The sequence below is a fragment of the Lissotriton vulgaris genome, chromosome 10 (genome assembly GCF_964263255.1).
Source record: "Lissotriton vulgaris chromosome 10, aLisVul1.2, whole genome shotgun sequence".
Taxonomy (NCBI): Eukaryota; Metazoa; Chordata; class Amphibia; order Caudata; family Salamandridae; genus Lissotriton; species Lissotriton vulgaris.
The window spans coordinates 173,835,166-173,848,192 of NC_141698.1; the positions used below are offsets into that span (position 1 = coordinate 173,835,166).

A 13,027-nucleotide genomic window follows, 5' to 3' on the forward strand; every position below is an offset into this window, starting at 1 on the left:
AAGATTCAGGGACCGCCATTTCCCCTTAGGTACTCTCCAATTGGGCGCAGCGTGCCATAATATTCCTGGGCAACGCCAACTGTGCCCTGTCGACAGAGCGTCGTCGATCTCTGCTAATTAAATTGGACCCTAAGTTAGGGGATCTGGCCTCTTCAGAGGCCTGGGCAGTGGCACAAGGGGGACTCTTCGGGGACCCCTTTGTAAAGGAGCTAGGAAAGTTTGTGGCCACGTTTACCTCGTTGGCAAGGCACAGTCCAGTATCAAGAGGGTTTTCCAGCCCCGGGTCTCTCAAGGGGCCGGTCGCAGTAGGGGCCGCGCAGCCGGCCGTCGTGTGCACTCCATTCCCAACAGGGGACAATGCTCTGGCGTGGTCAGTACTCCACCAGTGCCATTTACTCTGAGTTCTACCCCACGAGGGTGCAACCATTCAGAGGCTGTGGTTTCAAGAACAATGCCAACGGAGGCAACACCGGTAAGTGTCTTGCCAGCTGCGCATCTTTGTATGAGTTCTACGACACCCCCGTCAGAAATATCACCCACATCCCATCTCTTTCTCCGCCACGGATGCTCAGTTGGTCGACAAAGAGGTCTTCGCGTTTCTCCGCAAAGATGTAAATGTAAATGTAAATGTACATGTATTTATATAGCGCAAATCACTGACCGAGGTCGGTATCTAAGCGCTTGCTTAGGGAACCCGTCCTGGTATTCCCCTGTGAGATAACCCCGGCAGGGTATCCACAAGGTGAAAGCCAGGCATCCCGCCGCGAGGGGCCATTGTGGAGATTAAGCAAGCTATTGCCCAGAGTCGCAGAGTGTGAACCCGTGAGTCGAGAAGGCACCGGAGCGAGAATTATCGAGTCCGCGGAATTTTTGAGCCCAAGACCCGCCATTTGTCGTTCACAAATGCATCCTCGCGGTTTTCTCAGCAACATTTTCCTAGTGGACAAGACCGATGGAGGTCGCTGGCCAGTCATCAACTTCAAGGAGTTCAACGGGTGGTTAGTGTACCAACATTTCAAGATGGAAGGGATCCACCTGCTCAGGGATATTCTCCTGCCTTCCAACTGAATGGTGCGTCTGGACCTCAAGGATGCGTACTTGGTGGTTCCCATTCATCCACCGCACAGGCGGTTCCTCCATATCTGCTGGAAGGATCAGGTTTACGAGTTCACCACCCATCTGTTCGGTCTTTTCTTGGCACCTTGGTGCTTTACAAAGGTGCTACACCCGGTGGTGGAGTTTCTCAGAGCTCAGGGTATTCAACTGATTGTTTACATGAACGACATCTTAATTATGGCACAATGCCCCAGAACTTTTTCGGTCCAGCTCCGTCAGTTGGTGACTCTTTTGCAGACCTCCCCGAGTCGGCTCGGAGGGACGCCCAGAGTACCGACGATTAGAGCGATGCTCTACTTACCTGAGCCGCAGCCAGGTGAGGTGATGCCTTATCCTCCTACCCAATAGAACGCCGGAGAAATCACCTTGTGTACCTAGGATGTCCAGGTGACATGGCTGTAAATTTTTATTTTATTTTTTTTCTTTGCAGTAGTGATTTTTTGGTCCTTATGAAGGCAGCGGACACTTAGTAGTCCATTTACTGCTGAAACATGTTGACCTATAATTGCAGATAGCAGTTATTTGTTAAACCTGCTATTTTTCCGCACTGTTTTTAAATATTGGAAGTTTGAGAGGCACTATTAAATTCTTTCTCCTCTCATCTCTCCAATTTTATACGGTAAACATCGTTTACCACGATGTTTTCACAACGCAGTACCTTTAGCACGCATCCCTTACAACGCAAGTCGTTACCACGACTTGCGCTGGAGGGCGCTAAAGGATTAAAAATAGTTAATTTACTATCTCAACACCTTCCCTAGGGTCCACGGGGACTGGTGTTAGAATAGTAAATTAAACTATTCGAAATCCGCACCCCCAATGCGTTGTAAGGGTTGCGTGGTAAAGGGATGCGTTGTGACGGTATGCGTTGTACCGTCATACATCCGTATACATATCACCACCTACTCACTTTCACTTTTTCACGCACTGCAAATCAGTTATCTGAAGACTATCACTCCAGATATCCCCAAACCCACCTAATATCACTGGTTTGTGAGCATCCACTTTAAACATCAAGTGGCTGCAAGAATATTCTCCTTGGTGTGAGGAGACCCAGATGATGACAAGGGCGGTATCGGATGATAACTGATGGGTACTTTTTAAACCCTGGAAGTATCTTGTTGTGCTGGAGTCACACATAGGAGGAGTTTCTTTTTTTCTATTCTTTTCTTTTCCTTTTCTACACTTCTTATGGGTAGTTTATGTTAGTAACAGGACGTGTAGTTGATCTTTCAGACCCATAGGCACCCTTTGTATTAATGATTGACTGTTTTTGGGGGCTGTGTCTGTGTTCAGGTCTTTAAATATGCACTCGGACCCTCCTTTTACCGGTTGTTTTTGATGACTCTTTTGCAGAGTCTAGGGTTCATGATCAACACAGACAAATCTGTCTTGACACCGACCCAGAGCGTAACGTTTCTTGGCTTCATCGTGGACTCGATCAAAGCTTCCTTGAGTTTGCCATCTCGGAAGATGGCCAAAATTCGGCATGAGTTACGGCAAACCATCTCCAAGTCTCATGCCTCCCTCAGGCAGATTGCCAGGGTGGTGGGACTTCTATCCCCGTGCATCCAGGCAATCTTCCTTGGTCCCCTGCATTATCGGGCCATGCAGCGATTGAAGGCGTCTCACCTTCTGAAAGGGTTGCCCTACGACCACTCGGTACCCATTTCTGTGAAAGTGAAGGGAGAGGTGGCGAGGTGGCTCGCCCACATGAAAGCATGTTACGGTTGAGCAATTTTTTAATCAGTTCCGGACTTGGTTATAGAGTCCGACGCCAGCAAGTCGGGATGGGGGCTCGCTGCGGAGAGTGTTCCACAGGCGGCATCTGGTCTTCCGAAGAACAGATGTTGCACATCAACTCTCTGGAGCTCCTGGCGGGGTCCTTCGCCGTCCGGGGCTGGACCAGGGACCTGGGTTTAATCTTGTGTCCTCCTAACAATGGACAGTATCTCCGCGGTCCGTTATGTCAATCATCTGGGAGGCCCATGCTCCCAAGCCTTGGCGAATCTGGCAAAATACTTTAGGGAGTACTGCCTGGCACATCATATCTCGGTGACAGCGGAATACCTCCCAGGGCAGGCCAACCAGGTAGCGGATTGGAATGGGAGGTATCTGGTTGATTCCAGTCAATGGAAATTGGATCCTGTGGTCTTCAGGTGGCTGGCAAGCCTCTGGGGACCGTTATGATGGATCTCTTTGCGTCACGCCTGGATCATCAGCTTCCGCGTTTCTTCAGCTGGAGGCTGGACCCTCTTGCGGAAGCCACAGATGCTTTCCTGCAAGACTAGAGTGCAGAATCGGTGGTGGTGATGCGATACTGGAGGTCTCAAGTTTGGTTTCCTGTTCTTCTGGAACTTTCTTGGGATTTTCCAATCCTACTCCCCCTGCTTCTCCACCTACTTCGAGTCCCAGCGGGGAAACTCATCTCCTAGTCGCCGAGGGGACTCTCCACCTCATGGCATGGCGGCTTTCAGGAAACTTTGGACGCTCCCGAACCTTTCGAGAGCTCTTGTCCAAGGCCTGGGCAGACAGCACCTCTAAACATTATCGCTCCACCTGGGCGAAGTAGATGCATTGGTGTCTTCGACGGGGTTTGGATCCCATGGTCGCGGGAGTTGTTCCCGTCCTGAACTATTTGGCAGAATTGCCAACGACCGGGCTAGCGTATCACTCTATTAACACGATTTGCTCAGCGATTTCAGCGGCACATTGCCCGGTGGACGGCTCACCTTTAGGGGAACACCACTTAGTTTGTAAGTTGTTGCAGGGTATTCGACTTTAGTTACGCTACTCCACCCTCTGGGACGTCAACTTGGTCTTGAATATTTTCCTCTCTTGGCAGCGGAATAAGTTTCTTTCCTTGAAAGAGCTTTCGGCCAAGCTGGCCAGGCTTTTGTGTTTGGTTTCTTGTAGAAGGGTGTCTGATGTTCGCGCTCTGGACACCTCAGCGCAGGTTTTTTTCTCCGGATGGGGTGACGTTCATGGTGGGTTGCCAGACTAAGTGCCTGACTCAGTCTATCTCTTACCCTGCGTTTTGGACAGTCCCAAGTTATGTGTGGATAATTGTCTTAAGGCTTACAAAGCCCTTACTCAAGAATGACACCCTCCGGGCGAACATCAACTTCTGATTGCCTTATGGAAACCCCATAGGGCAGTCTCCTCCCCCACCATTGCCCGGTGGGTGCATTGGGTCATGCAGGAAGCGGGTATTGACACAATTCAATTCAATTTCAAAGCTTTTATTCGATTTGCAAACAAATCATACAAGCAAAACATGAAATCAATCCATTGCGTTAAAAAAATTGTTACAAAAGTTATACAGGGGAATCCAAAATAATTCATATGGGAATAGGACACATATTAACGAGCGTTTAAACATTGGATCTCAATTAAAAAACATGAAGATGACAAAAAGGTATAGAAGTTAAAATCGTACAGACAGGAATAAATAAATTGGCACAAAATGCTTATCCTGGCAGCTGTACGTTGAATAACAAGCCCCTGCCTAAATCATGGGACCAGAAAATTTTTGATTTAAAATTTTGATACAGACAGGAAAGTATAGAAATATAGCAGCACTAAACATTTCCTGGCAGCTGTATAATAAAAGTATAAAAAATCAAAAAAGAAAAAATAAAAAAAAAAAAAAACATGTACAGACAGGATTGAAAATAAGTTGAACACTGCTAAAAAAGTGCTCACCCTGGCAGCTGTACATTTTGGGAAAGTACAGACAGGAATATAGAAATCATAGCAATACAATACTTTTCCTGGCAGCTGTACATTTCAAAATATAAGTGGCAACAAAAAAACATATGTCCACATTTTCTAAAGCTGATAGTAACACAAGGGCTTTCTTAAAAGACCGTATATTATATTTAATAAATATAGGTTTTAAATACTTTAATCTTAAAAAGTGATAAAATTTACAGAAAAGTAAGAAATGGCAGCAACTCTGACGTGAAACATTGTCACAAGGGCAGGGGGTTTCAGATTTCTGTTTCTGTACTGGGAAGGCAACTAAATGATGTACAATACCCAACCTGACGCGGGTTAAAACATATTGATGAGATGGGCGGCAGACATATAGGAGATAGGCTTGGAACCCCGATGGTAAGTTAAGTTCTCTGTAGAACTTCACTGTAGATAGCTTACCATATACCTCATCTCGCCCTTTCTTTTTGTACATCAGAAAAGTTTGTTTGATCTCTTTTTTGGGTATTTCTACCGCGAGTTCGGGGTCAGTAAGAACATCAATATCAAACAGAGTCTTAAACCAAAAACTAATATATTTCAGCCAAAGAATACGTAAAGAAAAGTCCAGGCCTATACAATCAAGAATAATTTCTTGAGTGAATCGAGTTTCTGGCTTAGCCCAAATAGAACGCCACAATAAGAGTGGACGAACGGCTGCTAAGTCCGAGATAAACTCGACCCCAACCTCGTCATGAATTAATTGAATGGAAGCGGAGTGGGGAACACATAGCACTTTTCTTAGGAACTTGTTCTCCTCTTTTTGGAGAGAGGTGCCATCTGTGTGGCCCCACACCCCAGCCCTGTACAATGCCGAGGGAACACAGCGAATATTATAGATGTTAATCATATCACGAATGCTTCTCGAACCGAGCTTAGAAGAAAATCGAAAAACGCTGCTAGTACAGCGAGTCATTTTCAACCTGGCATTATCAAGCTCTGATTTCCAGGACCCATCGTTAGCATAGGTGATTCCTAAATAACAAAATGTTTTAACTTGTAACATTCTATCGCTGTCTAGATAGAAATTGGACTTTAATTTATTGGCTGACTCACCGCACAACATAACATAGGTCTTGGATTTGTTTACACAGAGTCTCCTGTTTTGTATAAACAACATAAAACCATCAATGAGACGCTGTAAGCCTATCTGAGTGCGTGATAAAAGTACCGCGTCATCCGCATAAAGTAGGATTGAGACAGAATTGCCTCCAATCTGCGGGGCGTCTGCTGGTATGGTAGCCAAGGTGCGATCAACACAGTTAATAAAAAGAGAAAATAAAAGAGGAGCTAGTACGCATCCTTGGCGGATGCCCCTAGATACCTTAAAGAATGGTGTACATTCACCATGGGTGCCATATCGGACTTACAGGATAGTTTCTGATAAAGCCTAGCCAGAAAATGTACTATTTCGGCGCTCCTAACTCCAATAAAACCTGCCAAAGAATACCGTGATCAACTAAATCAAATGCGCTGCTCAGATCTGCAAAACATAAAAATAAATTGCCCTTTTTAGCCACTGTATATTTGTTAATTAAAAGATCCAAATTCACGCATTGCTCCAGGGTACCCATCCCCTTCCTGAAGCCGTATTGCACTTTAGTTAAAATATTCATATCTTCTGCCCAAGTTTCTAGTCTTTTAAGCAGAATTCTACTCATAACCTTTACTGAGACATCCAATAAAGAAATTGGCCGATAGTTGGAGGCCTCGGATTTGCTGCCTTTTTTATATAAGGGGATTATAACCGATTGGCCCCAAGAGGGAGGAAAATTGCCTTCCGCTGCACAGTTGAAGGTCCTAACCAAAATGGGGGCCCACAGATTAGGTTCCGTTTTTAATAAATCTATGGAAACCCCATCAGGTCCCGGGGCCTTCCCCCCCTTGCTATTAGCAAGGCCTTCAAGTCCCTCTTGCAGCGTAATCTCTAACGGTATAGGTAACCACATTGGCAAATCAGCAAGAGGTAGGGTTAGTGATACCCTTTCTGGATTAAAAATATTAGTGAAGTGAGAGACCCAGTCCTCGCAGGCAACATAAGAAGTGATTTCTGGGACACCTTCTGTGTTTAAAGATGGACTGTTGACTATTTCCCAGTAGAGTTTACTATTTTTTGTCTCAACTGCTTCATTCAATTTATCCCAAGCTTCTCTCTGGAGTACCTTTTTCCTGTTAGAGATAGCCAGTTTGTAATTAACCCTTGCTTCTTTGATGCTAATGCCATTGCGGGGTTTAAGCCCTAAAACACGTTTTAGTTCCCGTAAGGCTACAGTACAGGGCTTGTCAAACCATCCCAGTTTTATCGTTTTATTAGCTGAGGGTTTCTTGGTGAAGATACCCTCAATGATGGTATTGATATTAATAAATTGAGATATCAGAAGATCGTGATTAAAAACATCTTTAAGGCAATAACTAATCTCAATTTTACAGCTGACTATTACCTCCCTTTGTTTGGCCGCAGAATTGACCCCCGTCCATTTGATTCTCGGACCATTGGGTCGTTGGGGCACTATATCGGTGGTGCAGGTTTCCCCAGTTCTTTGTGTGACACCCCTTGAAGGAAGGGTGACACAAATACTATTGTGATCGCTAAGACTTTCCTCTCTCACATACAAACTTAAATAGTCCCCATTGCTTGAGAACAAGATGTGATCGATGAAAGTCCCGGCTTCCCTCCCTGTAAAGGTGGGACAAGTGGCATTCTGCTTATTTTTGTTACAGTTTAATAAGGATAAATCTAGTTTAGATAGCAGTTTGTTTAAGGTGGAGCCGTAATGGCAATGTGGGAAGTGGGGAAAATCCTCACTCCTTCCCACACCCCCGTTAGAATTATCCGGCTCCACCCCGAAGCCGCATGGGTTGCCCTTAGATAGCTGACATGGCTGCAGATTAAAGTCCCCAGCCCATAGAATGTCTAACTGCTTATTCGAAATGCCTATAGCCTTAGCGATTTCTTTTTCCAGGGGGTACAAGATATTCCCTCTGGAGGCATCAAAAATATTATTATAAAAATTGACAAGAACCAGGTCCTTACCCTTAGCACATGCAATCCTTAATACCTGGCTGTAAGCTCCCACATTTGAGCTACTTCTAACTTTGTAGGTTTCCAATCTGTTAGAAAGGAGAATCAAAAGACCCCCCTTTGCCCTGCCAGAGTTGGATTTAGTGGCATTCAGGCAATAGGAAGAATAACCTTCTACATTGATATCCTCCTGACTCCAGGTCTCCTGGAGGAGGACTATATCGAACCCTTCTCCTATGAATCTAGACCAAAAAGGGGTATTTAATTTCCCTGCGATACCAGCAATATTCCAGGATATCAATATAAGGTCACCAGGCTTAGTTACCTGAGCTGGTATCTTTGAGGGTCCGGTTACTAACCTGCATGTGGAGGATTGGGTGTTAAAAGGGTGGTGACAAAGGGGAGGGGATTGGGAAAAAGGACTTTCGGGTTCGAGAGTCTTATGTAGAACCATATGACCACTAGTTACTAACCTGCATGTGGAGGATTGGGTGTTAAAAGGGTGGTGACAAAGGGGAGGGGATTGGGAAAAAGGACTTTCGGGTTCGAGAGTCTTATGTAGAACCATATGACCACTAGAAGACACAGGGGCCACTGTAAGAGCAGAGATAGGGCTAGGGCTGGCAGGGTCGGATCGCACAACCACACCAGATACCGACCGCCTGTTGACAGCTGGAGTCGGTGGTAATGGGACATAAAGTCAGTCAACCATCTCCAGGCAGTCAAATCTGTTAGTGGTTTGGATACCCTGCCACCCACTGTCTGCAAAACGGCTGTTATTGGGATACCAGGGACGAGGTACCCAATCCCTACCTCTGAACTGTTGAATTTGCCATGGGTCGCCATAGTCCCATTGGTGTTCTTGGTTCATAGCCCAATTTGGCGGTGGAATTGGGTAATGGTAATTAGAAGTAGGGGGGTAGAAAAAAGAGAGTCGGTGAGTATCAATTCCCCCTTTCTTCTCTAGATCAGGCCAAGAACAAATGTGGTTCACAGTAGAGGCATCCTCGCATGTAACGATGACACAATCCCCTTGAATACTCTTGGGGATCTTACCCACCCAAGATACCCTACGTACCGAAGATATTCTACAGGTGAATGGGGGCTTCAGAGGCCTGTGAATACTAAGCCACTGCAGAATTTTATTCCGGAGGGACCAGTGGGGTTCATCAGTTCCCTCTGGAAGTTCCGGTACTCCTGTTAAAATTGCCGTGAATGGAGATACCTCTGGAGCCAGTTGAAATGGGCGTTTGGGTCTAGGCCTCTTTTTGTCTGCATGGGAATTAGCTTTGGGAACCTTATTTATGCTGGTGGATTGCTGTAAAGGCTCATTGGTCTGGGTACGATTGGCATCATTGGAGGTAACTTGTGGGGTCTGGACAGCAAGAATTTGCTGACTAGATAACGGTGTCTGGGGTATTGGTTTATCTTTCAGCTTAGATTTGGAACAATTAGTACAGATGTTAGATATAGGCGGTGTTAAAATTGTGGGATCCTTTGTTTTAGATTTGGTGTTAAACATAGCTGTATTGACGGATGGTTTGTCTATGTTAGTCTTAGCTGGGGGAACCCCCGGACAGGACACCACAGATGAAACCACAGATGCACCCCCCCCCAGGTTTAACTATTCCTGCCCTTGGATGGTTGGGAGATTTATCAATAAGTATGGCAAGCTGTTTCTCAATGGCCATGATACTCCGTTCCAGGGGCTGGAGTTGTTGTTTAAATAAGTCCCTGAGTCTTTCAAACAACTGAGTATTATCAAAGTCAGGCGGACAAGGTGCACCCCCCTGAACAATACCCTTAGAAGTACAATGTGGGTTAGGCGAAACAGATGTTACAGAGTTAGTACAGGTAGGTATATTCGTGACTGGTGCTGTAGTAGTCCCTTTCTTTTTCTTATTTTTGGGATGTTGGTTGGCCTTATTCCCTTTATTTGTAGGTATTGACTGCTTAGGAATGGCGCCTTCTCTCACCCCCATGGAACGGATACCTTGAGTTTGGTCATCAACTACAATCCGCTCCAAATCCGGGGTGATCTCAAGGTTCTCAGTAAAGTCCAGTTCCAATGACAGGTTTGTGGCCGATAGATCTACGGCATTGGGAATGGAATGAACTTGTGCTATAACATTTCCAGGTTGAGAAAGGCTGGGAATAGATGTAACTGCTGGGACTGGAGTTAAAGCTGTAGCTATGAGACCGAGGGAGGATCTCTTAGCAAACGCAAGGTCCTGGGATACCCTGCGCTCTAAAAGGGAGATATTTAAATTGATAGCCTCAGTAGTAGTAGAGATAAATTTGTCGATGGGACCTATAAACTGCGCAGTTCTAAGTGCGGTCTTACTCCTGGATCCCCTTGTTACTGACATAATGAAGATATGCAGGCACAGAGGCGGCGGTCCAAAAGAAACAAAACACAGAACTAAAGAGTACCTTAAACTGAAGAGAGGGTCATCAAGCGATTACAAACCAAACCAAGGGGAGGGGGCCCAGCCCAGCCTGGTTCGGTCTGGAACGGGCTGAAACGGGCCCGCCCTTGGCCCGGGCTTCGCTCGCGTCCCGCGAGGCGGGGTTGACCTCGGCTTTAAGCGCCTCCTGGCGCGGCTTGGAGCGTTGCAGCCCGCTTGGGCTGATGGGGCTTGTAGTCCCCTGACCCGCGCTCCACTCGGCGGCTCAGCCTGGTCAGCGAGCGGCGGGAGGCGGGCAGGATATGCAGGGACACGGTATTCTTCTCCCCAGATGAGGCGTCTGCAAAGCGGTAGGTCTCTCTGTACCTAGTGGCGGTTCCGCTGTTGTCAGGGCTGACCTCGGCTTTAAGCGCCTCCTGGCGCGGCTTGGAGCGTTGCAGCCCGCTTGGGCTGATGGGGCTTGTAGTCCCCTGACCCGCGCTCCACTCGGCGGCTCAGCCTGGTCAGCGAGCGGCGGGAGGCGGGCAGGATCTGCAGGGACACAGTATTCTTCTCCCCAGATGAGGCGTCTGCAAAGCGGTAGGTCTCTCTGTACCTAGTGGCGGTTCCGCTGTTGTCAGGGCTGACCTCGGCTTTAAGCGCCTCCTGGCGCGGCTTGGAGCGTTGCAGCCCGCTTGGGCTGATGGGGCTTGTACTCCCCTGACCCGCGCTCCACTCGGCGGCTCAGCCTGGTCAGCGAGCGGCGGGAGGCGGGCAGGATATGCAGGGACACAGTATTCTTCTCCCCAGATGAGGCGTCTGCAAAGCGGTAGGTCTCTCTGTACCTAGTGGCGGTTCCGCTGTTGTCAGGGCTGACCTCGGCTTTAAGCGCCTCCTGGCGCGGCTTGGAGCGTTGCAGCCCGCTTGGGCTGATGGGGCTTGTAGTCCCCTGACCCGCGCTCCACTCGGCGGCTCAGCCTGGTCAGCGAGCGGCGGGAGGCGGGCAGGATATGCAGGGACACGGTATTCTTCTCCCCAGATGAGGCGTCTGCAAAGCGGTAGGTCTCTCTGTACCTAGTGGCGGTTCCGCTGTTGTCAGGGCTGACCTCGGCTTTAAGCGCCTCCTGGCGCGGCTTGGAGCGTTGCAGCCCGCTTGGGCTGATGGGGCTTGTAGTCCCCTGACCCGCGCTCCACTCGGCGGCTCAGCCTGGTCAGCGAGCGGCGGGAGGCGGGCAGGATCTGCAGGGACACAGTATTCTTCTCCCCAGATGAGGCGTCTGCAAAGCGGTAGGTCTCTCTGTACCTAGTGGCGGTTCCGCTGTTGTCAGGGCTGACCTCGGCTTTAAGCGCCTCCTGGCGCGGCTTGGAGCGTTGCAGCCCGCTTGGGCTGATGGGGCTTGTAGTCCCCTGACCCGCGCTCCACTCGGCGGCTCAGCCTGGTCAGCGAGCGGCGGGAGGCGGGCAGGATATGCAGGGACACGGTATTCTTCTCCCCAGATGAGGCGTCTGCAAAGTGGTAGGTCTCTCTGTACCTAGTGGCGGTTCCGCTGTTGTCAGGGCTGACCTCGGCTTTAAGCGCCTCCTGGCGCGGCTTGGAGCGTTGCAGCCCGCTTGGGCTGATGGGGCTTGTAGTCCCCTGACCCGCGCTCCACTCGGCGGCTCAGCCTGGTCAGCGAGCGGCGGGAGGCGGGCAGGATATGCAGGGACACGGTATTCTTCTCCCCAGATGAGGCTTCTGCAAAGCGGTAGGTCTCTCTGTACCTAGTAGCGGTTCCGCTGTTGTCAGGGCTGACCTCGGCTTTAAGCGCCTCCTGGCGCGGCTTGGAGCGTTGCAGCCCGCTTGGGCTGATGGGGCTTGTAGTCCCCTGACCCGCGCTCCACTCGGCGGCTCAGCCTGGTCAGCGAGCGGCGGGAGGCGGGCAGGATATGCAGGGACACGGTATTCTTCTCCCCAGATGAGGCGTCTGCAAAGCGGTAGGTCTCTCTGTACCTAGTGGCGGTATTGACACAAAACAGTTCAGTGCTCATTCAGCCAGAGGCGCAGTGGCTTCTACGGCTTTTTCTCTGGAGCCCGATTGGAAGATTTAATGCGAGCTGCGGACTGGTCCTCGGACTCCACCTTCATAAGGTTTTACTTTAAGCCAGTCTTGGAGGTTGCTCAGTTGGTGGTAAGTACGCTTTAATCTAGCATAATCAGAGCCTCGGTCCTGACATAGAATCAAAATTTGCCTTGCATAAGTAAAGGTAAGTTTCAATTCTATTAAGGACACAGAGGAGAGGATTATCCCACCCGTTGCACATCTGTGCGAACCCGCCAGTATGGGAGTAAGTATCTCTTTTCAATTTTCACCTCTGTAGGCGGTGTGGTCATTAATTTGACGAGTGGTGTTTTGTATTGTGCTTGTGGTTCTTGCATGATGGGGTTGTCCGTAATGTGCCTTACGTTATCTTTGTCTCTTCCAGGGTATGATGGCGCTAAACAAGGCCAGTAAGGATGTTGCATGATTTGCGCGAAGAAAGAGGAAGGACAGCCAGGACAAGAAGACTATGTAGAGAGCATGGACACTATAGAAGGACTGTGTGGACATTGCCCCTGGGGACCATGGGAGTTGCAGTCCGAGTTGGATTTTGTTCTTGTTGCTGTTACATTTTCGTTGTTTCTGTCCCTCTTTTAAAAAACAATGAAGTTTATAGCTTTTTTGACTGCTGGGAAAAATTGTTATAGATTAAAGCGAAGTGAGAAAAG

At 48.4% G+C, this 13,027-nt stretch overlaps 1 protein-coding gene across 1 annotated transcript in view; it reads right to left on the minus strand.

Annotated features, from left to right (window-relative positions):
* PDZD9 (PDZ domain containing 9) overlaps window positions 1-13,027 on the minus strand; it is a gene marked incomplete at its 5' end in the record, with an annotated part of 200,795 nt that overhangs the window by 142,517 nt on the left and 45,251 nt on the right. The window lies entirely within an intron of this gene.